This window comes from Xyrauchen texanus, chromosome 11 (genome assembly GCF_025860055.1).
Source record: "Xyrauchen texanus isolate HMW12.3.18 chromosome 11, RBS_HiC_50CHRs, whole genome shotgun sequence".
Classification (NCBI taxonomy): domain Eukaryota; kingdom Metazoa; phylum Chordata; class Actinopteri; order Cypriniformes; family Catostomidae; genus Xyrauchen; species Xyrauchen texanus.
In genome coordinates this window covers 7,810,965-7,838,334 of record NC_068286.1, presented here as the reverse complement: position 1 = coordinate 7,838,334, position 27,370 = coordinate 7,810,965, and the positions used below count along the sequence as shown (strand labels likewise).

The 27,370-nt window shown below is 38.9% G+C and overlaps 1 pseudogene; it reads right to left on the bottom strand.

The window, feature by feature from the left end:
* LOC127652059 (TBC domain-containing protein kinase-like protein) overlaps positions 1–26,720 on the bottom strand; it is a 63,511-nt pseudogene extending 36,791 nt beyond the window's left edge.
* Positions 26,721–27,370: the final 650 nt, after the last annotated feature.

Here is a 27,370-nt window from a genome sequence, read left to right as displayed (position 1 = left end):
TACGTTTGCCACTCATGAGATTTGAACCGAAAATCTCAGGAACACGTTGGGAAATCTTGATGATATTTAAGGTATAGTTCATCCAAAAATGAAAACTGTGTCATAATTTACTCACCCATGCTTTTTCAAACCTGTATGTCTTTCTTTTTTAAACTGAATACAAAAGGAGAATTTGTAATGAATATCCCGGTCCATCTTTTCAACACAATAGCAGTTGATAGTGACTCACATTAAAGCTTAAAAAAAGTTTCATAAAAGTAGCCAGAGCAGCTTGTGCATCATATTTCAAACAATCTTAGTTTTTCAGTAAAAATCTTGACGTTTGTTGTGCATTCCTAAGTGCATGATACAAACACGGTCACAGTGGCATGCATAGATGCCAACTTGCGCCGTTTGCTAAACATCGCAAGTGCTCACGTGAACAGGCAAACCACTGTGAATGACTTTCTCTTATAGCGCTCATGAACGTGTGATAAACATCACGATTTCACTGAAAAAATACTTACATTTTGGCTTATTTCCCTCCAAAACCCATCATACGCTTTCAGAAGACTTGGAATATGACGCTCAAGCTATATGTACTGCATTTGTGATACTTTTGAGTAATTTTTAAGTTCACATTCAACAGCTATTCATTAGACTGTGATATTCACTCTAACTTGAGTCGCTTCTTTGCCTGTCAATCATTTTTTATTTTCCAGTTTGCTGACATGTCTTTGGAGGAAGGGGAATTTATTAATGAATAAGTTAACGTTTACTATCGTCAGTTTTACCGAATACTTCCTTGTTCATATTACTCAACAAATGCATGTAACCAATTAAAAAACCCCTGTTATCCCCTTTTTCTCCCCAATTTGGAATGCCCAATTCCCACTACTTAGTAGGTCCTCGTGGTTGTGCAGTTACTCACCTCAATCCGGGTGGCGGAGGACAATTCAGTTGCCTCCGCTTTTGAGACAGTCAATCCATGCATCTTATCATGTGGCTTGCTGTGACACCGCGGAGACTCACAGCATGTGGAGACTTCATGCTACTCTCCATGATCCATGCACAACTTACCATGTGCCCCATTGAGAGCGATAACCACTAATAGCAACCATGAGGAGGTTACCACATGTGACTCTACCCTGCCTAGCAACTGGGTTACTGGAACTATGTTCAGTGCTTATTATCAAGTAAGACGAACATATGATAATATGTAACACTAACAAATCCAAATGGTTTGTATTTGCACAAAAAGCTTTGTCTGATTTACTTGAATTATTTGAGTTCATACAACTGAGCCATGGCTTGACGAAACTACACAACCCTGTTGCATGGAACCACATGACACAGCTTTTTTAAGCAAATCCAACAGTTTATTTTCTGAGTAAAGTGTGGTGGAATAGATGGGAGTGGTCGAATGCAGGTAAGGGGTTGTTCAGTCAGAACGCATCATTGTGCAATATGGAACTATGCAGTTGAATGAATGGTTTGGTCAATTTTGGAGCTCAACTACCCCAGTCCCCATTCATTTCTGTTGCATGAATTACATTTTTTGGGTGTACTGTTCCTTTAAAAGCTGTCATATAATTTCTTTCCTACTTTCTACCTTGATTTTACCTCACTACCAAAGCAAGCCTTTTGCTTACAGTTACACATGTGTGTTTTTGGCCTGAGAGACAAACAGACAAGTTTCAGGCAATTTCCTGCTTTCAACCATCATGACCGTTCACACCGTTTCAATCTCCCTGCAGCTCTGAATGCTCGCAGCTAATTCCCTCCCGTTAGACTCAATCATCGTCCATCACTTCAGCCATGCCGACCTGCTCCATGCTGACAGCAATCATGGGAAATGCCAGAGCCAGCAGATGCCAGAGGAAGCTGAACCCGAGCTGTCCCGACTGGAATGCCACTCGTCATGCCACTGCAATGCCAGCTGCCTCTCCCAGCATGCCATGCAGAAAGAATGGCACAAGCCGCATAACTTATCCAGAGCTCATTGCAAGCAAGTCTCAACTGAGCACAGGCGGAGAGCAGCTTATGGGGAATAAAGCACATTGTTTGACAGAGCGAAGGCTAGGGTGCGCTTAACCAGACAAGTGTGCATCACTTTGCAAGTGCAGCTGCTGTTATTACTAAGTTTGGATCCACAGTGACTGTAGCAACAAAAAACTCACATGTCCACACATTTATAAGAGTCCTTACTGCACTATATACAAAGAGTGTCTGTATAATATCTAGTGGGATTATGCTCCTGGCCTTCATAGTTATCCAATAAATTCACTCATTTAAAGGGAACATATTCATACTATTCAGAGGCGAATTACTCTTTTGACCAGTGCGCATGACACACTCCATGACCAGTATAGTCTGATTACGGAATGAATGACTCCTATGAGTCGGTTCTTTTGATTCTACAGTGCAAGACACAATCCATGACCAGTATAGTCCGATTGCGGAATGAATGACTCCTATGAGTCGGTTCTTTTGATTCTACAGTGCAAGACACAATCCATGACCAGTATAGTCCGATTGCGGAATGAATGACTCCTATGAGTCGGTTCTTTTGATTCTACAGTGCACGAAACACACCATGACCAGTATAGTCCGATTACGGAATGAATGACTCCTATGAGTCGGTTCTTTTGATTCTACAGTGCAAGACACAATCCATGACCAGTATAGTCCGATTGCGGAATGAATGACTCCTATGAGTCGGTTCTTTTGATTCTACAGTGCAAGACACAATCCATGACCAGTATAGTCCGATTGCAGAACGAATGACTCTTATGAGTCGGTTCTTTTGATTCTACAGTGCACGAAACACACCATGACCAGTATAGTCGTTTACTGAATGAAAGAATATTTTGAGCCGGTTCAATTGAACCTACAGTGCAAAACATTCAGTGTAACCAGTGTACTATGATTCCCAAACAAATGACTCATTTGATTAAATCACTTTATCATTTGTTAACAAGCTACAGAGGGCAGTACATTTCCAAATATTTCTTTCTAAACAATGCAAAAAGAATCATTAATGGAACCATTACAAAATAAGAATTGTTAAGATGAATTTGAATCATAAATGAACTTGAATCGTTAAATTCCTTATGATTCCAGTCCCTAGTATGTAAACATACCATACCATTTATTGTCTGTGGCAAAATCAGGCCATTTTGGAAATCGTTGTGGTAATACAAATGGTGAATGACAATGAGGGGGTGTGAAATGGTTTCAAGTTACTATTGTTTTTGATGCAAATTTTTTTATAAGCATACAGCTTAAAAAAGCATAAAATAAAGCGGTCATCCAGTATGAAAAATCACAACTACACTCTTATACTACGAAATGAACGGATGAGAAAATTGGCGAGTGTTTTCCCATGTAATACTTTGCATTGATCTTCACTTCAGCATTGGTGTTTGGCTTTTACCAGTCAGATCGGAGCAGGATGCACTCATTGAAGCTTTGGCCAGCAGACGTTCTCTCAGCTGCTGTAGAATAGTCACACTGATGCAGAAAGGGAAGGACGAGTTTCATAATAACAGAGTCCCACATGTGTAAGATATTTTGCAGGGGAAACACATCTGGGATAGAAATAGGAAAACAAGTGAATTATTGCAAATGTGGTTTGTAGTCTTCACACTGCAATAATTAAAAGAATGCATAAAGAATAAAATCAGCAACAGATGCATACTGATATTATTTAAGAGGAAATGATGGTCATAAAAACCAGGACAGTCTGATGTGTGACCATCAACAGCAGAGCACCTTGAGAATACAATTGAGTTATTACAGTTATTTGCTGTTTGTACCATAACAGACTGCACAATAAACTTGATGAAACAAAGCACATTTTCTGTCCATCAGCACTTATTGTTTTGGAAATGTACTGTCTGAAGAAGAACCCTTCTTGCATATCATTATCAAAGACGTTATCAAAACATTTCATATAAAATTAAAGCCAATATCTATAATTTACAATGAAGCATTTTACAGTAGAAAATATACATTTCAAAGAAAATCACCCCATTCGCTGTATTGTTTTGAGAAAACTATGAACCATCTTGTGAATCTCACAAAATCTATCAAGAACATGTCTGCCAAAAAAAACTATAACAATAATAATAATTCTGTCGCCAAAAAAAATTAAATGTGGCATTATTTTTATTAAAATTAAAAAAACATTTCTCCCAAATTCGAAATTTAAAAATCTCATTCTCGTTAACATAATGCAAAAAATATACAATTTTTTAAATTGCAAAGTAGTTACACTTCACAGAAGTTACATTTGTTGTACAGCCTTTATGCAGATTTCAACAACAACAACAAAAAATATATAATATATTTAAAAAATATATTTGAAGATTTATGCATTTCAATTTCATCACATTTCATCACATTGAATTGAGTCATCTTTAATAAACTAAATAAAAACACAAAATATTTTAAGTTTCATTCACTTATTTTTGTTATATTTGATGGAAATTTGTTTTGAATTTCAAATGCGTACATTTAAAACAAAAATATGCTAAAAATGATTGTAATTGGTAACACTTTACAATAAGGTTGTATTTGTTAACATTATTTAACTACATTAGTTAATGTAAACTAACAATGAACAATACTTTACAATACTTATACTTTAAAACATATTCTAATATTGTTTTTTCATTAAACATTGTAAACAATAACATTAGTTAATGCATTATGAACTTTTCATAAATTAACATTAACCAAGATTTATAAATGTAAAAAAAACCATACTGATCATTGTTAGTTTGTGATACCTATTGCATTTACCAATGTTAACAAATAGAACCTAATAATTGTCCTGCCTTTAATTTATGCTAATTTTAATAATAATAATAATAAAAAGGAATTTCCCCACACTACAATGTAATTACATTCAGAATCTCATCAGAATCACTGTAGAACATAATGGGAACTACGAATGAAATTATCATAATTTCACAATGAAAAACAATGGGTTTAATGGGTTAAAAAAATAGGCTTCATTTTCCTTATGCAATATACAGTGGGTACGGAAAGTATTCAGACCCCCCTTACATTTTTCATTCTTTGTTATATTGCAGCCATTTGCTAAAATCATTTAAGTTCATTTTTTTTCCTCATTATTGTACACACAGCACCCCATATTGACAGAAAAACACAGAATTGTTGACATTTTTACACATTTATTAAAAAAGAAAAACTGAAATATCACATGGTCCAAAGTATTCAGACCCTTTGCTGTGACACTCATATATTTAACTCAGCTGATGTCCATTTCTTCTGATCATCCTTGAGATGGATCTACACCTTCAATTGAGTCCAGCTGTGTTTGATTATACTGATTGGACTTGATTAGGAAAGCCACACACCTGTCTATATAAGACCTTACAGCTCACAGTGCATGTCAGAGCAAATGAGAATCATGAGGTCAAAGGAACTGCCTGAAGAGCTCAGAGACAGAATTGTGGCAAGGCACAGATCTGGCCAAGGTTACAAAGAAATGTCTGCTGCCCTTAAGGTTCATAAGAGCACAGTGGCCTCCTTAATCCTTAAATGGAAGACGTTTGGGATGACCAGATCCCTTCCTAGAGCTGGCCGTCCGGCCAAACTGAGCTATCGGGGGAGAAGAGCCTTGGTGAGAGAGGTAAAGAAGAACCCAAAGATCACTGTGGCTGAGCTCCAGAGATGCAGTCGGGAGATGGGAGAAAGTTGTAGTAAGTCAACCATCACTGCAGCCATCCACCAGTCGGGGCTTTATGGCAGAGTGGCCCGACGGAAGTCTCTCCTCAGTGCAAGACACATGAAAGCCTGCATGGAGTTTGCTAAAAAACACCTGAAGGACTCCAAGATGGTGATAAATAAGATTCTCTGGTCTGATGAGACCAAGATAGAACTTTTTGGCCTTAATTCTAAGCGGTATGTGTGGAGAAAACCAGGCACTGCTCATCACCTGTCCAATACAGTCTCAACAGTGAAGCATGGTGGTGGCAGCATCATGCTGTGGGGTTTTTTTTCAGCTGCAGGGACAGGACGACTGGTTGCAATCGAGGGAAAGATGATGTACAGGGATATCCTGGACGAAAACCTTCTCCAGAGTGCTCTGGACCTCAGACTGGGCCGAAGGTTCACCTTCCAACAAGACAATGACCCTAAGCACACCACTAAAATAACGAAGGAGTGGCTTCACAACAACTCCGTGACTGTTCTTGAATGGCCCAGCCAGAGCCCTGACTTAAACCCAATTGAGCATCTCTGGAGAGACCTGAAAATGGCTGTCCACCAACGTTTACCATCCAACCTGACAGAACTGGAGAGGATCTGCAAGGAGGAATGGCAGAGGATACCCAAATCCAGATGTGAAAAACTTGTTGCATCTTTCCCAAAAAGACTCATGGCTGTATTAGATCAAAAGGGTGCTTCTACTAAATACTGAACAAAGGGTCTGAATACTTAGGACCATGTGATATTTCAGTTTTTCTTTTTTAATAAATGTGCAAAAATGTCAACAATTCTGTGTTTTTCTGTCAATATGGGGTGCTGTGTGTACAATAATGAGGAAAAAAAATGAACTTAAATGATTTTAGCAAATGGCTGCAATATAACAGAGTGAAAAATGTAAGGGGGTCTGAATACTTTCCGTACCCACTGTATATATTTTATTATTCTTTTGATTTTGGGGTGATTTATGGCCCTGGTGTATTTTTGTCAGATTCACCCATATCACCTTAACACTGAGCTGCATTCATTGCATATTAATATAAAATAGTTAAAGGTTACCCTCAGCTGTAGGTCTGCATTAGTCACTGATACTTACGGGTGAACATTGTAAGGAACCATGGGATAGCGTACAGCTGAAAAGAACAGAGAGAAAAGAATATTCAGTCTAGCACATAAGCTATTTCTACAGATGATTAATATGAATAAACAGCATGGGTCCTTTTGTAAATTCCCAATAACACACCACAGTGATTGTGAAATTCATTAGAAGAAACCTGTGTTTGTAATTCAAGCCTTTGCTTGACACCCCTATGTGAAATGAGAGGACTTGTGTGTGGGTGTGTAATGAACAGCCGACATCCCCTCATCTCTTTCTCTCCCTGTCTCCCTCCGGCACCTGTTCCAACACTTCCTCTTTTCCCATGCTTTTGCTTGGTTGCGGTTGCGTAGGATGTCTAATCCATTTCGGCAGTTGATTGGTGGCTCTGCCTCAAAGGAGTGGAGGGAAAATGAAGGACGAGCACTGGACTGGTTTCAGTCTAGCCAGCTCAAGATCCCTGCTGGGAAGAGCTCCATCTCTTTCTGTGATAGACTGACCACTGCTAAACATGACAGCAGCTGCTGTGGAGTTTTCCCCTCTTAAGTTAAAGGGATAGTTCACCGGAAAATAAAACTATGTCACTATTACTTACTCTCATGTTGTTCCAAAGCAGTTTGACTTTCTTTCTTCCGTGGAACACAAAGGGTGATTGAGTTCATGAGAGAAGTAACAATATCTGATTCATAGACAAATCATTCTTTTGAGCTGTATCAAGAATCAATTGATTTGGTTCACAAGCCTGGGATGAATGATTCATTCATGAATCAGACTGATCCGGTTCTCTAGTTCACCTCACTGACTCAATGATTCGGTTGCAGCGGTTAACAGTCACTGTTATGGACAATTATCAGTGAATAATAACTTACATTTCTGTCTTTTCCACACACTAAGCTATCGTATGACTTCAGAAGACTTGGAATATAGTGCAAAAGTCACAGGAAGCTTGACACTACCAGTCCACGTTCACTTTTATTATTTGGAAAAAGATTGACAGGACATTCATCACAATTTCACCGTTTGTCTTCCATAAAATCAACATGGTCTTATCGTATGGTTTGGAACCACATGAGGGTGAGTAAATGATTACAGAATTTTCATTTTCAGGTTTACTATTCCTTTAAGAGGCATACATGATGGGAAAATGTCCAAAATAACATCTTGACACCCAAAATGCTGTCTTAAAGACGATGTCAGCAACTACATAAGCTTTAGAAAGTAACACAAGACAATAAAGCCCACCCTTGAGAACATCATTGAGTACATCATTAATAAATGTTGAAGTGAAAAGATGTGCTATTATGATTAAGCAACTTTGTGGATGTTTCGAGAGGAAAGTAAAATAAAAATCGGTTCGTTTTGGCCAAATAATGCAGGGCTATATCTAACATTATCAGAATGCCGACATGAAGCAGGACAGGAAACTAGGTCACTTTGCTATGAATTTCAGGCCTTCCACAGCCAAATATAATAACACTCATGGAGACATTATTAAACCGAGCCAAATCCCACTAACATCAGCCAAGATTAATTCCTGCCTCATAGACAGTTTGATAACAACAAGATAAGTCAAGTGAAGATCAAATATTATCCCAGCTATAAAGAAAATTAAAACGACAACTGTGAGGAGAAACAGCCATATTTTTAATGTGCAAAAACAATTTGGGTATTGTTACAACCCTAACTTGCCCTGATGAACGACAGTGTGAACTATTATAAGGGTCAGAGATGGGGTGGAGAATGGTCATTTAAAACTAAATTAAGACTGTTTTGGGGTAAGAAGCCTTGACTAACATTGTAAATGGTCTTTGGGGAAAGAATATAAAAGACACAAATATGTAAAAGGGTGATTCTCATGAAACCTGTCAAAAAATTATCCTGGTCCTGTTTTAATGTCGCTGTCCTTTTCTGCATATCAATGTCCTTCTTCTGCTGTTTTGTGCCCCTTTTCAGCCTGTTGTGACCCATTCGGCATAATGCAGCAGCCTGTTTCAGCTTATCGCGACCCATTCAGCCCCGTTTCACGGCCGGCCAACCAGGAAAGGTCCCGTTTCTCCCAATGGCCAGTCCACCCCGATAGCCGGTATCACAGTCTGTCTCCCTCATGTTTCCTAGGAATCTTATTTTGAAGTGATTTCCTGGACTACATTTCCCAGTATGCACTTCCCTCATCACTGCCATCTGTTCCTGATTGTTCTCACCTGTTTTCCATTCCCTCATTAGCTTTTGTATGAATACCCTCTTGTTTAGTTCCTTCTTTGCCAGTTATGTTTGTTGTTGTTTTGAGTTCCCGTTTGTGGTTTCCCTGTCAACATTTTTATTAAAGCCTGCACATGATCCTACATCTCCTGTCTCATCTCAGCAACCATCCGTCACAGAAGAACTGACCCAACGGCTGTCCATATCCTGCTTCTCAAGCAAGGGGACTGTCCAGTTGAGGATCACGCCCATGAGTTCTTAGAACTAGCGAATTTAGTGCACTATCCAGACTGCTCTCTGGTGGTTTTCATCCGGACTGGTCTGAATAGTGCACTGAAGGAACTGATGCCTCCGGCTCTGGAACGGTGCGGTTCCCTTTTCACAGTGGATTATGGCGGGAACCCTGGGCCAAAACCTGCATCCACGGCTCCTTGCTCCAAGCTTTCCACGGCTCCTTGCCCAAGCCTTCCACGGCTCCTTGCTCCAAGCCTTCCACGGCTCCTTGCCACAAGCCTTCCACGGCTCCTTACCCCAAGCCTTCCACGGCTCCTTGCTCCAAGCCTTCCACGGCTCCTTGCTCCAAGCCTTCCACGGCTCCTTGCTCCAAGAATTCCAAGGCTCCTTGCTCCAAGCCTTCCACGGCTCCTTGCTCCAAGCCTTTCAAGGCTACTTGCTCCAAGCCTTCCATGGCTCCTTGCTCCAAGCCATCCACGGCTCCTTGCTCCAAGCCTTCCAAGGCTCCTTGCTCCAAGCCTTCCACGGCAAATTGCTCCAAGCCTTCCACGGCTCCTTGCTCCAAGCCTTTCAAGGCTACTTGCTCCAAGCCTTCCACGGCTCCTTGCTCCAAGCCTTCCACGGCTCCTTTGTCCATGCCAGCCATGGCCAATGGGCCAGTACCCATGCCTGTAGCCTCAACCGTCCTGTGCAATCCTTACTCTGGGGTCTCCTTCCTGGCCACCTGGTCATCTTCTGGGTCCCCTACCTCACCAGTATCATCTCCTGTCTCATCTCAGCAACCATCCATTACAAACGGAATGCAGAAAATATTTGCATTACAGAGGAAAAACTATTATATTTTACTTTAACCGTTTCAACTTTGTGTGACTTTTTAGGCTTCTGCTTTTTTTCACAACCAAATTTAAAAGCTCGCCATACACACAGAGAGTGGACAAGCTGCAAAAATTGGTCCAATTTTACAGAATTTGATAGTCATTACACTATATGGCAGCAGGTACTAAGATAAACAATTATTCCTCTATCACCTTCAATCACAATATACAGGTCTGAAATGTAGGTGGCGCTCTTCCGAAGCTGAGCACTCACACCAGACATCCAGGCAATTTTGGATCACATGAATGTTCCCAACTGTTTCACTGGTGTCTTTGGAAACAGCTGAGATCCTCAGCTCTGTGCTGATATTTCATATTTCATCAATAGTTAAAACAGATTTTCCCAGTGATTTGTTTATCATACTTTTTCTGCTGGACTGCAGTTTGTGACTTGAAAATAATGTTACAATTAATAAAAAAAAATGTCAATGATCCCAAATGTCGGCTTCACTTTCTTTATGCAAATTATAATTTTAAATTTTTTTTTGTATTGATAAACATAACCAGGACATTTTCTTGTCAAGTTTCGGAAGAATCGTGCAGCAGATTGTCCCTTAAAAAAAATTATAAAATGAAATAAACTCAAGGTGGCAATTTTTTGTACTGACAAGAAATCACTCAGAGTCCATGTCAACTGGGAATCATGGCTAGGTTAATTGTACTCTATATAATAGTCTGTATATTACAGACTCCAAGTTCAGCAGTAGATAATATCAAAGTCATCTAGCAAGTCAGTCCACGGTCGGCCATCTTTGATACGCTCTCGGGAGGCTATTTCCAGTCATACCATTGCAGCTCCTATCTATTTGAATGGGGGAACACTGAAATCTCAAAAACTGTTGGTCAAGATTATGATCAGCTTTTAAATTTGATAATATTGGAAATATAAATTGTGATTCTTTAACTCATTTTACACTAAAACACAGAATTTTCCTGGCTTGTATAGCTAATGCGAATGCACGTTATCGAGTTGGTTGACAGGCAGGCGATGTCTGTATCTAAAAGGTGATTGGCATTTTTACCTGTAAGGCGGGACTTCCTTTCAAGTCAAGTCAAGTCAAGTGGTTTTTATTGTCGTTTCAACCATATACAGTTAGTACAGTACACAGCAAAACGAGACAGCGTTCCTCCAGGACCATGGTGCTACATAAAAACAACAAAGGACCAACACAGGACCACATGAGACAACACACGAAATAAAATACCTATATAAAAAAAACCTACATATACCTATATAAAGTGCACGTGCAAACATGTGCAAAAAGTACAGGACAGTACAACAAATTACTGACAATGAACAGGACAATAGACAGTGCAGCGCCGACCAGTACTCAGTAGTGCAAAAAGATGACAGTTTCTAAAAATGTAAACATAACATACTATGAGATAATGTTCTATGCACATAGCAGTTATTGAGGTAGCAGACAGTTATAAAGTGACAGTAATTAAAGTGCAACTCAGGACACGTGTGTGTCAAACCAGTCTCTGAGTATTGAGGAGTCTGATGGCTTGGGGAAGAAGCTGTTACACAGTCTGGCCGTGAGGGCCCGAATGCTTCGGTACCTCTTGCCAGACGGGAGGAGGGTAAAGAGTTTGTGTGAGGGGTGTGTGGGGTCGTCCACAATGTTGGTTGCTTTGCGGATGCAGTGTTTTTTGTAAATGTCTTTGATGGAGGGAAGAGAGACCCCAATGATCTTCTCAGCTGTCCTCACTATCCTCTGCAGGGCTTTGCGGTCCGAAACGGTGCAAGTCCCAAACCAGGCAGTGATGCAGCTGCTCAGGATGCTCTCAATAGTCCCTCTATAGAATGTAGTGAGGATGGGGGTTGGGAGATGTGCTTTCCTCAGCCTTCGAAGAAAGTAGAGACGCTGCTGGGCTTTCTTGGTGATAGAGCTGGTGTTGAGGGACCAGGTGAGGTTCTCCGCCAGGTGAACACCAAGGAATTTGGTGCTTTTGACGATCTCCACAGAGGAGCCGTCGATGTTCAGCGGAGTGTGTTCACCTTGTGCTCTCCTAAAGTCAACAACCATTCTACATCTGTTGACCATTGAGTGCTCAGAGCTCCTTGGTTGGGCATTCCAATTTCTCCCATTCATTTAAATAGAAGTGGCCCGTCTCTGTTAAATAAACCGATTATATCCTTTCAAAGTCTGCATTTGATTCTATAACAACAGCTGTTAAGATACTGACCAGCTCACTACAGTTCATCAGAGACAGATTCAATACTTATTCCCAAAACAAAAATCCCCATCTAAAAATTATTCCCACATGTTTTTTGGCTGCACAAATATACAGTTGTGAGATTTGTTGCCTGGATTTGTCTTTGGAGGTCAGCTATCCATCAGCGTATTGTGAGGTCATCCCAGCATTTGAATAAGAAGGAAGTGTGTGTGTGTGTGTGTGTGTGTGTGTGTAACTTGGCCAGGGCTCAAATTTCAGGGTTATCTCAATATGTGAGCGTCCTATCAATGACATGAGCTACAGCCAATCTGATTTCTGACAAGGATGTAAATGATAAGATAAAGTCAATCGCTTCGGAGGCGATCTGGCTTCAAAAACAAGCAACTGCTCATGTGATGAAATGCATTATAGCTCTTGGACAATTAATAATTAAAATGGAAGAATTTTAATCGATTGAATCATCTTAATAACAACTGTAGCTTTGATGATTGATTCATTAGATGACCACTTGAAAGGGCATATATTTCAAACAAGCTTCCCTCATTTTTGGTGCTTACTAAATAAAAGGATCACTATTATTATTGCTCATACTTGAGTTTAGGGTTTTGAATAAACCTTTACCCTTTTAAGTATTAAAGGGATAGTTCACCCAAAAATGAACATTTAGTAATGTACTCATCCGCATGCCATCCCAGATGTGTATGACTTTCTTTCTTCAGCAGAACACAAACAAATATTTATAGAAGAATATCTCAGCTCTGTAGGTCCATACCATTAAAGTGAATGGTCATCAGAACGTTTAAGGTCCAAAAAGCACATAAAGGCAGCAAAAAAGTAATCACGAAGTGATATGATAGAGGTGGGTGAGAAATAGATCAATATTTAAGAGTTATTTTTAATATAAATTCTCCTCCCTGCTGGAGTAAATGGCGATATGCACAAAGAATGTGAATCGACAAAAAAATAAATACAAAAAATTGAAAGTGAATAAATATATATTTATAATATAAAAGGACTTAAATATCGATCTGTTTTTCACCCACACCTATCATATAACTTCTGAAGACATGGATTTTACCACTGGAGTGGTATGGATTATGTTTATGCTGCCTTTATGTGTTTTTTGGACCTTCAAAGTTTTGGTCACCATTCACTTGCATTGTATAGACCGACAGAGCTGAAATATTCTTCTAAAAATCTTCATTTGTGTTCTGCAGATGAAACAAAGTCATACACATCTTTGATGGTATGAGGGTGAGTAAATGAGTGAATTATGTAATTATTTACTAACTCTCTTGTAATTCCTTACCTGTGTTCCAAGTGTTTTGAAAAAAAAAAATAGCTTTGTGTGAGGAATAATCTCTATATTAAGTCACTATTTACTTATAATCTTCCTGAGAGATGCAGTGGAGGGGAAGATTTTTAGAGAACAGCAACTGTACCTCACATAATGCCATTGTATGGCTTCAGAAGAGTTGGAATAAAGCACATGATTAATGTGGACATGTTTTTTGGAGCCTGACAGTCATGATCACAGTGATCTGTTATTGAATGAAAAAAATAAGATAAAAAAACCTACATTAAGATTAAGAGAATAAATAATGACAGAATTTATTTTTCAATGTACTATCCTTTTAAAACATTCATCTCAGGATGGCACATCTCGTATGAATCCAATCTCGTTGAGGTGATTGCTAAGCTCGGGATCATGGAACACAATCATCTGCGAGAAGACTGTCAGATATTCTGAAAAAGTGAGAATAAAGAGCATCCAGGCATTAACACTCTGGCCAGAAACACTTTTCCACTGTTTTACCTGTGGCTGGAGAAACACTCGGCTCAAAGCTCACTCAATGAACAAAACAAAGCAATTCTGGCCCTGAAGTGCTGACAGCTGAGCTACCAAACTCAAACAACAAACATGCTCAAATGTCAGGCTGCAGAAATCCTTTCAGTGTATATGGCTGCAATCACTGTAGTGAAACAGCCATAAACAACAGCAAAACAAGCATGTGCATGCATTGCAAACCGTTACAAACGACTCTGCGGATGTTGTAATTAAAGAAATGTGAGCAATTTTTTTGCCTAAAATAAAAATCACACTCCAATTCAGTACAGTGGTTGTATGCTTTTTTTTTATTATAAATAAATAAAAGAAAATAATTATAGTTGGCTTAAAAAAAATAAAAAATAAAAAAAATTTATGACCGTTAAAAAAAGTTATATATTAAAATATAATAAAAAACATATTTGTAAAAATTGTAAATCATGTAATTTAAATTTTACAATTTGTAAACATTATGGTAGTATTTTTTGTACTTTAATTTATACATATTTTAATAAACAAAATGTATTACTAAAATATTTGTATTGTTATTATATTACAGTATGCATTTGGCAGGCATTAATTATTCCAAAGCAGTGTCAGAAATTTACTTTTCCAGAAACAGGCAATAATTGCTGCATGTATTTAATTTAGAGGCATTTATTTACATTTATTAAGGCTTTTTTATTATTTAATTTTTTATACTGTGTATATATACTAATGTATACTGTGTCATTCTTTTTTTACATACTTCAATTTAATCAATTCACTTAAATAAATTCTACATCTTAATAATTAAATTGAGAATGTATATTACTCCAACCCATTAAATTATATCAACATCAAATCATATTTTATGTGATATAATTAGCTATAGTCATGATATAACTAAGATTAGAATAGAATACTAAGAACTATATTAGATGTTTTAAAAACAATTTAAATCAATAAAATAACTTTTTATTTACTAATAATAAGTATTTTTGTCATTTTTGGGGACATTTGTGCCACAAGCCTCCCTTAATTGCTGACCCTAATCAAACGTGACTTCAACAGTGCACACAAACCTAAAACAAAACTTAAAAAAACTCAAAAGGTAAAATATCTGGCATTACATAAACATAATGTCACAATCCAAAATACCTTCACAGTCTTAAAAATAGGTTTTGTTTTCATTAAGCAAGCAATAGTGACTTCTTTCATGTGATTTGTGGGGTGAAATATGACCTGGATATGTTTTTAACACGTTTTGTGAAATTCACACACACAGAGACCTTTAAAAATCCCATCAGAGTAAGTATGATATATATATATATATATATATATATATATATATATATATATATATATACTGGTATATATAAAGCTTCAAAGATCTGTCTGGTGCCATCTAGCGGCTGGTTGAGTAAGATCTGTTGGTGCCATCTAGTGGCAGGGTGAGTAGATCAGGATGAGACACCACCCAGGCCTTCAGGACCCGTTTGAGCTTGATGTGACCATGAGGTGAATACAGCAGCTCATCGTACTGCTGACATCGAGGGATGTCCACTTCAATCTGTGTGACAAACAACAACAAAATAGAGGCTGACATTCTAAGAGACTTTCAAGTATGCACCCTTAAATTAGCTCAAATGAGCAGCTGGATGGGCAATCAATGCTGTTGACCACCAAACATACTGAAATATTCAGCAGGAGATAGTCAAACCTTAACCGGGCTTAAAGGTGAAGTGAGGCACTCAGCAAACAAAGTGAATTATTCAACAGACTGATCAATTATTCAGTACTTCAATAACCTCAATCAGTGCCAAGACTATTAAAGACAGGGAAAGGATTCACACCTGTCTGACTGTGGGGATGGGCGTGTCCTTATCGATGCTGTCGTATTTTGTCACATTCTGGTGTGGAAGTGACTTTCACATTCTGCCACCTACTGGTCAGGGTGGAGCTTTATAGTAAAAAAGGACATAAATATAGATTTGTTTCTCACCCACATCTTTCTTATCTCTTCTGAAGACATGGATTTAACCACTGGAGTCTTATGGATTATTTTTATGCTGCCTTTTATGTGCTTTTTGGAGCTTCAACATTTTGTCACCATTCATTTGCATAGTGAAAACTTAAATATTCTTCTGAATATCTTTGTTTATGTTCAGCGGAAGAAAAAAAGTCACACATCTGGGATGGCATGAGGGTGAGTAAATATTGAGAGAGTTTTCATTTTTGGGTGAACTAATTCTTTAAACCTGTGAAAAGTATTAATATAGTCAGCACATAAACAGATGATTGTTATACAATGCACAAAGTTATTGCATTTATGTCAGCATTTGATTAGTTCCACAGATTATGCAAATAAAAATAAAAAAAAAAACATTTAAGAATTTTTTTAAGAAAAAAAAAAGAGTCTGCCAGCTGATCTTTTTAGTTGCCAAATGTATTGACTCAAAGAGTACACAGAACCTTATTAAAATGAGGCATAAAACATTTAATGCAAAAATATATCAATTTCAGTAAATCATTACTTAAAGCGTTCAATACAAGTTTGGCTCAATCGACAACATTTGTGGCATAATGTTGATTACCACAAAATATATTTCTGACTCGTCACTCATTTATTTAAAGGGATAGTTCACCCAAAAATGAAAATTCTTTCATCATTTACTTACCCTCATGCTAGACCCCTAGACTTTCTCTCTGATTGAGAGGATTGACCATCAAAAAGCTAAAAAAAAAAAAAACACAGGCAGCAAAAAAGTAATCCATATGACTCCAGTGGTTAAATCTATATCTTCAGAAGCAATAAAATAGGTTTGGGTGAGAAACAGAACAAAATTTAAGTAAATGTTTTACTCTAAATCTCCACTTCCACTTTCACATCTGAAAGTAAAAGTTAATGTGGATATTTAGAGAAGAAAAGGACTTCAATTTTGTTCTGTTTCTCACCCACACCTATTATATTGCTTCTGAAGACATGGATTTAAACACTGCAGTCATATGGATTACTTTTATGCTGCCTTTATCAGATTTGTGGAGCTACAAAGGTCTGATCACCATTCGCTTGCATTGTGAGGACCTACAGAGCGGAGATATATTTCTAAAAATCTTTGTTTGTGTTCTGCTGAAGAAAGAAAGTGATACACATCTTAGATGGCATGAGGGTGAGTAAATGATAAGATAATTTGAATTTTTGGGTGAACTATCCCTTTAAGAAAACAAAAATTGCATTTGCAGTGAGGCTCTTACAATGGAAGTGAATGGGGCCAGTCGGTAAACATAAAAATACGTGATAAGATGCGCAGATTGACGGTCTCAGACATGGAGGCAACTGAGATTCCAAATTGGGTAGAAAAGGGGAGAAAGAAGCAACACTACTACCAAAAACATTTGCAATTTAGATTTACATTATAAATGTCTTTACTGTAAGCCTAAATCTAACTCATTTACATTTATGCATTTGGCAGACGCTTTTATCCAAAGCGACTTACAGAGCCCTTATTACAGGGACAATCCCCTGGAGCAACCTGGAGTTAAGTGCCTTGCTCAAGGACACAATGGTGGTGGCTGTGGGGTTCGAACCAGCAACCTTCTGATTACCAGATTACCAGTTATGTGCTTAGACCACCACTACACCACCACTCCACTACACCAACTCAACCCCAAAGCTACTTTGGAGAAGGATTAAAGGAATATTCCGGGTTCAATACAAGTTAAGCTCAATCGACAGCATTTGTCACAAAATATTGATTTACACAATAAATAATTTGAACCTTTTCCTTAAAAAAAAGCAAAGCTCTGGCTTACAGTGAGGCATTTATAATGGAAGTGAATGGGGGCCAATTTGTGAACCTTATAATACTCACTTTTTCTAAATTATAGCCACAAGACAAAAAAATGTGCGTAAAGATGATTTTAATGTTATGAATCACTTACTAACATTTTCTGTGTGAAGTTATGGACAATTTTGCAACTTCGTTGCCATGACAATGTAATGTTAACAAACCCGAAAACCCTTTTATAACATTATAAGCTCCAGATTTCTGTTTAAACCCTCCAAAAATGAACCACATTCACTTTAATTGTAAATGCCTCACTGTAAAACAGATTTTTCCTTTTTAAAGAAAAGGAGTGACGAGTCTAAATTAATTTGTGTGGTCATTTTTGTGGAGCTGAGCTTGATTTAAATGTAGTCCCTTTTTCTTTGTGTGGACATCCACATTGATCCAACATTGAGGTGATTTCATCAGGTTTTGCTATTATTGTAATGAGCCATAATCAGAAATGTGTGTGAGTGTGAAAATCACCTTGAGCAGTATGTTGAAGAAGACAATGTGTGTAAGCTGGTACTCTCTCTCTCTCTCGGATAATGAGCGGCAGTGTGATGTGGCTGACAGTTCATTACTGCTGTTAGACTGAGGCAGACTGGATTGTCTTTGTGACACACAGATCACACATACACCAGCTGCTGCCAAACACACCACAATACTTACAGACCCCACCAAATAAAGTTTTGCTGCTATTAGTCTGTGTCTGTTCGCTTTGAGGTTAACTAAATGCTAGTGTACTCCTAAACACTGAAAAATGAACTGTTTGCAAATACACACATATAAAATGTAGTCTTTTTCTTCTGTGAAAACTGACCAAATATTGATGACATCGTCTTGAGCTCAAGGGCGTATTCACATTTTTGACCAATCAAATGCTCTGCAGAATGATGTCCCTCCCTCTGACTGGCACCAACATGTAAAAAAAACACTTTTTTTTTTTTATTATTATTATTTCATAGTTCTCTAAAATATGGAGATAAAATGTGAGCTAGTGATGTTAAAAATGGGTAGTATGTCTCTCCAGCAACATCCTTCAATCTCTGGAATGAAAATTTTAGAGGCATCAACATTCGGTTGATTTGTTAGACACATACAGACCACTGAAAAAAAAAAAAGTTCAATATTGTTCAGATTTAGCAATACGTTTTTTCAAAAATAACTATCAAATTTCAATCTAAATGTTGTATCTAAATCTTAAAGGAACAGTTCACCCCAAAATGTGTAATTCTCTCATCTTTTACTCACCCTCAGCCCTTCCCAGATGTGTATGACTTTTATTCTTCTGCTGAACACAAACAAAGATTTATAGAAGAACATCTCAGCTCTGTAGGTCCTTACAATTCAAGTGAATGGTGAGTAAAACTTTGAAGCTCCAAAAAGCACACAAAGGCAGCATAAAAGTAATCCATATGACTCCAGTAGTTAAATCCATGTCTTCTGAAGCGTTATGATAGGTGTGGGTGAGAAACAAACCAATATTCAAGTCCTTTTATCCTATAAATTCTCCTCCATGCCCAGTAGGTGGCGATATGCACAAATAATTTAAACTGCCAAAAACAAAGAAAGAAGAATTTGAAAGTGAGATTGATAGAAGAGGAGACTGATAGACAATGAGAAGTGGACAGAGATTTAAGCAGAAGTGTACATTACATTGCTATTAATCACATCTTCAAATGCACAAGTTATATTTCCAAATGCAGAGCACAGAATTCACAGTTTAACAATGTTTGTTTAACACCTTGGTTTGTAGACTAGACTCATGCACAACACAGTAAAACCATGGTAAAACCATAATAGGTTTCTTTAATAAGATTTTGTATCTTTTTATGACCTCAAACAAAGAAATACTCACCATATTCCTAGTTTTCATATCTCAAAGAACATACTTTCAAAACGTGTACAACCTAACAATGTGTTCCACAGAACAATATACTGTATGGACTTGTAATTGTTTAAAAGCATATTGTCGTTGCACTGCTAGTCAGCTGTTGTACTGACTGCACATGATCTAACTGCTGTACATCCAGGGCTGCATTTCCCAAAAGCATTGTAAGCCTAAGTAGGTAGCTTAAGCTTGTGATGCATTTGGGAAACGCAGCCCAGGTTGATAAGAATCCTGATCTGATAGCTCAAATCCAAATATTTACAGAGTTCCCTCAGGAAGCTCCAAATGTGCACAGCGGGGGAGGCACAGGGATGTGATGGGGTATATACTGGGAAGAAAAGCTCTCGAAAACAGAGTCCCCCAGAGCTCAGCTTGGGTGGGCCTGAGAGAAATCAAGAACCAATTAAAGATACTATAATTAATATATCGTACAGTTGTCCTGTCATGTGTTTTGAATAACAGACATGAAAGGCCTATTCAAAATCGATGGACATTTAAAACACATTACATGTTTTATTTTTTTTTTTTCAATTTGGCCCATTGAAACAACTTGGTGTAAAAAAGTGTTTAATTTAAAACCAATCAGGCTTTTCCACCCTATAATTTAAGAAAAGATCCAAACATGCATAAATACAATGACTGATTCTGTCGTGCAAATTCACTGAGCAAACACGATGAGTTTGAGAATTGAGAAGAGATGAAGGTAAAGCCCTTCTCAAGACATTTCACAGAATAATGAATAAAGCTAGGTCTGACAGCATGAAGAAAGAGCTTTAGGAAGATGTGCGAGAGTGTGTCTATACGTATGGAAACGATAGAGAGGGTGAAAGGTTAACCTTTTGAAGGGAGAAACATCAGGCATTTCCTCAATAAATCCTACACATTTTCAGGCAGCTCCTGGGAAACACAGGGCCAAAAATGTTACAATGTTTGCATACTGTAAGTGACTGGTGACAACAAGTCATTTTGCAACAGCTTGAGTCTGTTTACAGTGGAAATATTGAATCGGCACGCCTGCTCGGAAAGTTTACTAAAACGGACCAATCAGCTGTAAGCTTCATTCTAGTTCTTAGCAGCAGTAAAATGAGAGAAACCAAACTATATTTTCAACATAAATCCACTGATTTCAAATTTTGTTAACTTATAATACCTTATAAAAACTAACTAATATTAACTAATAATTATTATAATTAGGACTGGCGATTTAACTAATTAATTTCATTTAAACACTTTAAAATGCCCCCGACCTGTGTGTAAATTCCATAATACTTGATGCAGCAGGGGGCAGTCAGCGCGCCAACTTCACAATCAACACGCCTCGTCAAACCAGCATACAGCCTTCCACAGACGCACTTTAGCGCTCAAAGACAACTGGACGGAGCACAACAGAATGCAGGAATTTCATTTTCAAAATTTCAAATGACAAATAACTTGACATATCTTGCTAAAAATACAGTACTTATGATTTATGAGCTGAAAACAAAGGAGGCACGACAGAACCACAGTGAGATGCTCCAAAAGTGTCCATGTGATGCATGAGTGCATCCAACAAATAAACAAAAAGCAGGGGACAGTAGAATATATCTAGGATATGTTCAGTGATAATAATCATTATTTTGATTTTAAAAGCATTTTTGTATTGTCTAAACACGTGTCTGTTGCAACTACAAATAAAGAAATATATATATATATATATATATAAAATTGCAATTAATTACTTTCACATCATGCAATAAATTCCATAAAAAATGTTATCGCTTGACAGCCCTAATTTATTTTGTTCAATGATATGGAAATAAACATTATTTTTTATTTAACATTCACTTTATATTTATATTGTCTAAATGCTTTACTTGTCTGATGCAACTACATTTAAATGGTATATATATATATATATATATATATATATATATATATATATATATATATATATATATATATATATATATATGATGTAATGTATTTGAATAAAATCCTATTTTATTTCTATAATTAATGTTTATTTACAGTTTTCCAAATTTGGTTTTATTTCAATATGCAGATATATTGAATCAAATTCATTTAAAAAACAAAACCAATTCACACATAATATTTGTATTTAAATTATTTCACATGGACAAGATAATAAAGTGGCTGGAATAGCTTAAAAATAGAAGTCAACTTAAGGTCCATCACAATCTGATATGTACATTTCTAGTGTACACATTTTCAATGATAATAATGGGAGCGATTTCATTTTGATACGTTGCGACGGGCCACTTGCGTCCATTGTAAACACAGTGTTTTATTTGTATTTTAATATTGCCGTTTCAGGTATTTACATGGCAAGAAAAAATATATGACTCTTCAAATGTATTTGTGTAGACACAAGTAAGTGAAGCAATAACCTCTTTACAATTCGGCACTATCAGACAATCATGCAATAAACCTGCCAACACCAAAATATTTTACTAGGACATTTGGAAAACGTTAGCTGTACGGTTACAGCACTCTCTGTCATGGAAAGAAGACCTTATTTCAGTGGTTTCAAAGAAAAAACCTTTTGAGATAAGACTGAGAGCATGACAGTGATTGTGTACTTTTTTGTATTGCAGTAAATGGTCTATAATCAAACTGACATCTGTTTTTGAATGGAATGTAAAGAACAAAGATAAAAGACTCTATCCATTCAAACATACTAACCTTAATTGTATCCAAGCACCCGTGTTCCTCTGACAGATACTCAAGGACACAATGGTGGTGGCTGTGCGGATCGAACCAGCGACCTTCTGATTAACAGTTATGTGCTTTAGCCCACTACACTACCACCACTCCATACCACCACACCACTCTATACAGCACATTTAAAAACAATCATGGTAGACCAAAGTGCTTTACAGTGGTATCAAAGGCAAGACAGTATAACAGAAATAAAACATAGGTAATAGGTCAATTTCACTGTTTTTTGTTTTAGCTAGGCGGCATAGGTGGAAAAAACCTCGATCTAACCACTTCTTTAATTTGTTTGACGAACTTTAGGCTACTATCAAAGAAAAAGTCTAGGTTCTTAGCGTGAGAAGTGAGATGAGGAGTGAGAATACCTAAGTCAATGCTGTTCACTGTTTTAAGCACATTTGGTCCAAACAGGATCATTTCTGTTTTATTCTCATTTAGGTGTAGGAAATTATCTGTCAGCCAGGTTCTGAGTTCCTGCAGACAAGCTAAGAGAGGGTCTAAAGCTTGTTTGTCATGACGTTTTATAGGTGCATAGATCTGTGTGTCGTCAGCGTAACAATGAAATGACACCCCTATTTGTTAAAAACAGCGCCCATAGGCAGCATATATAAAGAAAATAGGGTAGGAGCGAGGAGCGAGCCCTGCGGAACACCACAGGTAAGCCGTGCCACAGAGGAGTTTTGCTGGCCCACTGCAACAGAGAAGCTTCTATCTGATAGATATGACCGGAACAAATTCAGAGCCGTACCTCGAATACCAACACAAAGCTCAAGGCATGAAATAAGGATATTGTGGTCAACCAGGTCAAATACTGAGCTAAGATCTAAGAGTACCAGGGCCATGACATTCCCAGAGTCTGTAGTCATTGGGATGTCATTGAGTACCTTTAGTAGAGCAGATTCTGTAGTATGCGAAGCCTTTAAACCTGACTGGAGAGGTTCAAGGATATCGTTCATATTTAAAAATGATTGCAACTGGGTTAAAACGGCCTTCTCCATAATATTTGCAATAAAAGGCAAGTTAGAGATAGGCCTAAAATTGGTTCAGATACCGGGATCCAAAGAGGGTTTTTTGAGGAGAGGTGTCACCATTGCATGTTTAAGGCAAGTCAGGACAGACCCAGTGCAGAGACAGTTGTTAATATCAGACAGTAAATCTGGATCAATAGTGTCAAATATTTGCTTGAAAATGTGTGGTGGTATGACATCATTTGGAGATAAGGTAGGCTTTAGATGTTCAGTGATTTCTCTGCATTATTGTAGAGAAACAGGCTCAAATTCGCTCCAAACAGCTGGACAAGATGGAGTCTCAACAAGGTCATGAACATCGCAGCAGCTGAGATAGAATACTGGTAACCTTTTCGATTAAGAAAAAGAAAAATTAAGAACGTTTTCACATAGATCCACTGATGTCTCAGGAAAAATAGTTAGGATTTAAAACTGCATTGATGGTGGAGAAAAGAGTTCATGGGTCTATGGGAGTTTTTAGTTATAACCGCAGATAGATATTTAAATTTAGCAGATTTGACAGTTTTTTGGAAGGTGGACAGTGCATTCTTCATTATTTCGTAAGACACTTGTAGATGGTCCTTTTTCCATTTACGTTCCGCCTGTTGGCAGATCTGCCTGAGTGATTGCGTAGTGTCATTAAACCAGGGCTCTGATTTTGGTTTTCGGTGACGTGCCTTTAGTGGAGCTATAGAGTTTAAGGTATTTGAACAGATGCAATTGAATAAAATTGAGATGTTCCTCGGCATCCCAATTATTTGATGAAGATGCAAAATCCAGAGGTTTACGGACCTCGTTATATGCATTTAATAAATCTGTAGAGGAGGGTGGAGAAAATAAACGTGACAAGCATACCTGAGATGGGACTTTTACAACAGAGTCAGAGAGAGAGGTTGAAAATAGGACTGGATTGTGATCAGAAAAGATGTTGTCACAGATTTCAATGCTGTCAACAAATATTCCATCCGTTAATACCAAGTCAAGGGTATGACCATGTGAATGAGTGGGGCCAATTACCCACTGAACAAAATCAAAGGTGTCAATAAGGGTTGAAAACTCCTTAGATAGTGGATTAGAAGCACAGCATAAGTGAATGTTAAAATCTCCCAAAAGTATAATGCTATCAAAGCTTCACAATCCCCCAGAAAATCAGCAAATTCATTGATAAAATGCTTGTTTTGTTGTGGAGGTCGTAGATCAATATGAAAAACACAGGATTACCAAGTTTCATATGCAGCAACAAAACCGAGGGGAATTAGAGAATAAGCAGTACAGAGGGACTAGTTCAAAAAATTGACTTAAGTCTCCCATTTTAATCCAAGTCTCTGTTACCAAGAGAAGAAAGTTTTGTGAATTAAAAAAGTCATGTAATATAAAAGTTTTGTTTACCAAAGACCATGCGTTGGTCAAGTTGGTAAGTGCAATCTTAGCGGTAATGGTTTACTAGCAGTAACTGTTACACAGCAGATGGTGCGGCGATTAAGGTGGTTCACTCCTCCTCGGCACGTCCTGGGTGAAATGCACTGAGGGGTCCCGACAGGCGAGTCAGGGGAAATTGCGACTCCACCGATGAGGTATCTCCAGTGAGCGCAACACGACACGCCATCGGCAGTAGAGATCCAGTGTTGCAAGGGCCGAACTGGATCGGCGAGCAAGATCCTAAGCCCGGCCATACTTCCACCTAACCGTGATACCTGCTTGCTTGCCACGTCTCCTGCGGCGCTTCTTCCGCAGAAGATCAAAAGCCCTCCAACGCAGGTAATCAGGGATGTTTGGTGAGGGGGGAGGCCAGCAGAAGTGAGGTCCACTCAGATTAAGCGTGGAAATCTTAGCAACTGAGTTGCGTATATCAAGCAGAGTTTGGTGATCATAAACCAGTGAATAATAACTATACATAAATAAAATAAAAAGTAAAAGAAATGAAGACAGAGAGGGGAGCAGACGGCAAGCCACACACACCGGCGCCATCTTCCAAACAGTTGTGTTGATGTAGTGACACTAGGGGTCCCACTTGGGAGCCCCAAACACCTCTGATCTTTGAGAAAAGGCCAAAGGGTATTGGCAAATGGAATTTGCATGCCACTCCCCCGGAAATTCGGGTATAAAATGAGCTGGCTCACAACCACTCATTCAGATTTTTCCTTCGGAGCTGAGCGGTGTAGAGCAGCAAGTTCCACTGGCGTGCCATTCACCTGACACACGAGAAGCATATGATATACGGCGTATTTTAGCAGCTTTCTCCCCCAAGTGCACAACTAGTGCAGAGTAGGCCCCTGGGCACTTTGACGGCTAAAAGAGTGTGTATTCTTACAAAATAAAGAGTATATTTTCCTCTAAAAGAGTGCACACTGATGGAGAGCATCTTTTTAAAGGTGCCTATCCGTCTGTGTGTAGTTCCTGGTCTCTATCTCTCCACCTCTGCCGGCCACGATCGCTGTCTCAATTGTCTGGGCCGTGAGCAGCGAGAACATGACCATAGCAACGTTGCTGTCACGGCTTTCCTTCTTCCAGGGGAAAGCCACTCCAGCCGCTACCTGCCCCGGTCCTTCTACCTACAGGTACAAGGCTAGGACAGTTAGCTCTGGGGCCGATTTGGGGAGCCCAAAGGGAGTGGTTCTGGCAGATAATCCTCCACGGACCTCCCATTCCCCAGTACGCTCGTTAGCCCCGGTAGACATCTGGGATGAGACAAGCAGCTCGCCTCAGGGTGAGTTTAATGTCTCGTTCGGGGCTTGAGAGCAGGATGGATTCTTGATCGCAGCATTGGAGAGTGGGTTGGCGCAGTTGGACGCTGAGGACTTGACTGGGCTCCCACCTTTGGGTGTGGCCACCCAGTCTGAGGCAGTCATGCCGCTCGGGTTGATGCATATAAGACCGCTCCAGCACTGGCTTCAGACTCGAGTCCCTAGATGGGCATGGCGCCGCGGCCTAAGTGGCCTACCACGCTGGTGCCAATCTACTTGGACCACACGCAGAGCTTTAGACGCTGAGTAGACAGCGGAAAGAAAATGCTGTCTCCAAACAGAGGTTTGCCCACTGGATCATGGATGCCATCACTTTGGCATACCAAGCCAGGGCGTGCTCTCCCCTTTGGGATTACGAGCACACTCCATGAGGAGTGTGGTGTCCTCCTGGGCACTAGCCAACGGTGCCTCTCTAGTAGACATCTGAGCAGCGGGCTGGGCAACACCCAATACCTTTGCGAGATTTTATAATCTCCAGGTTGAACCTGTTTCGTCACGTGTGTTGACAGGTTCGAGCAAGTAAGTGTGCGGGCAGCTGGCCGGATGTACTGCTTTCACACAATGCCTTTCCACTCCCTGAAGGGAAGGCATATGCTTTTTTCCCCCATGCGAGTTCACAAGTTGGTGAACCCTGGATGTTCTTCCTCCTTAGCCCTACGGCTGGCGAATCTGGCAGAGGAATTCGTAGCCGGGCCCAGTATGTGTGCTAGTATGCCCTGTACTGTGGTAGTTGCTCCACATGGGCTGGTTACCTGTGGTAACCCCTTGTGACGTATTTACCACAGTACAGTTTCCCTGAGGGCAAATCCATGTCTCCCTTCAGCAGGGTCCTTCCCCTCTGGGTAGGACCTACCACGCGGCTTCTTCCACTTGAGGCTGAAAAAGCCTATGTGAAGTATTCGCCACATGTTAACCTCCCCTTCGGGCAGGATGTGGTCTCCGCGGTATCTTTTCCTCTTGGGGGTGGGGGGGCTGTGCTACGTTCTTGGGGTGTTGGAGAGGCTACGTTCAGACCAGATGTGCCTGCTATTTGGCACGCAGCGACTTGCCTGCACCATCACCGTCAGTCCATG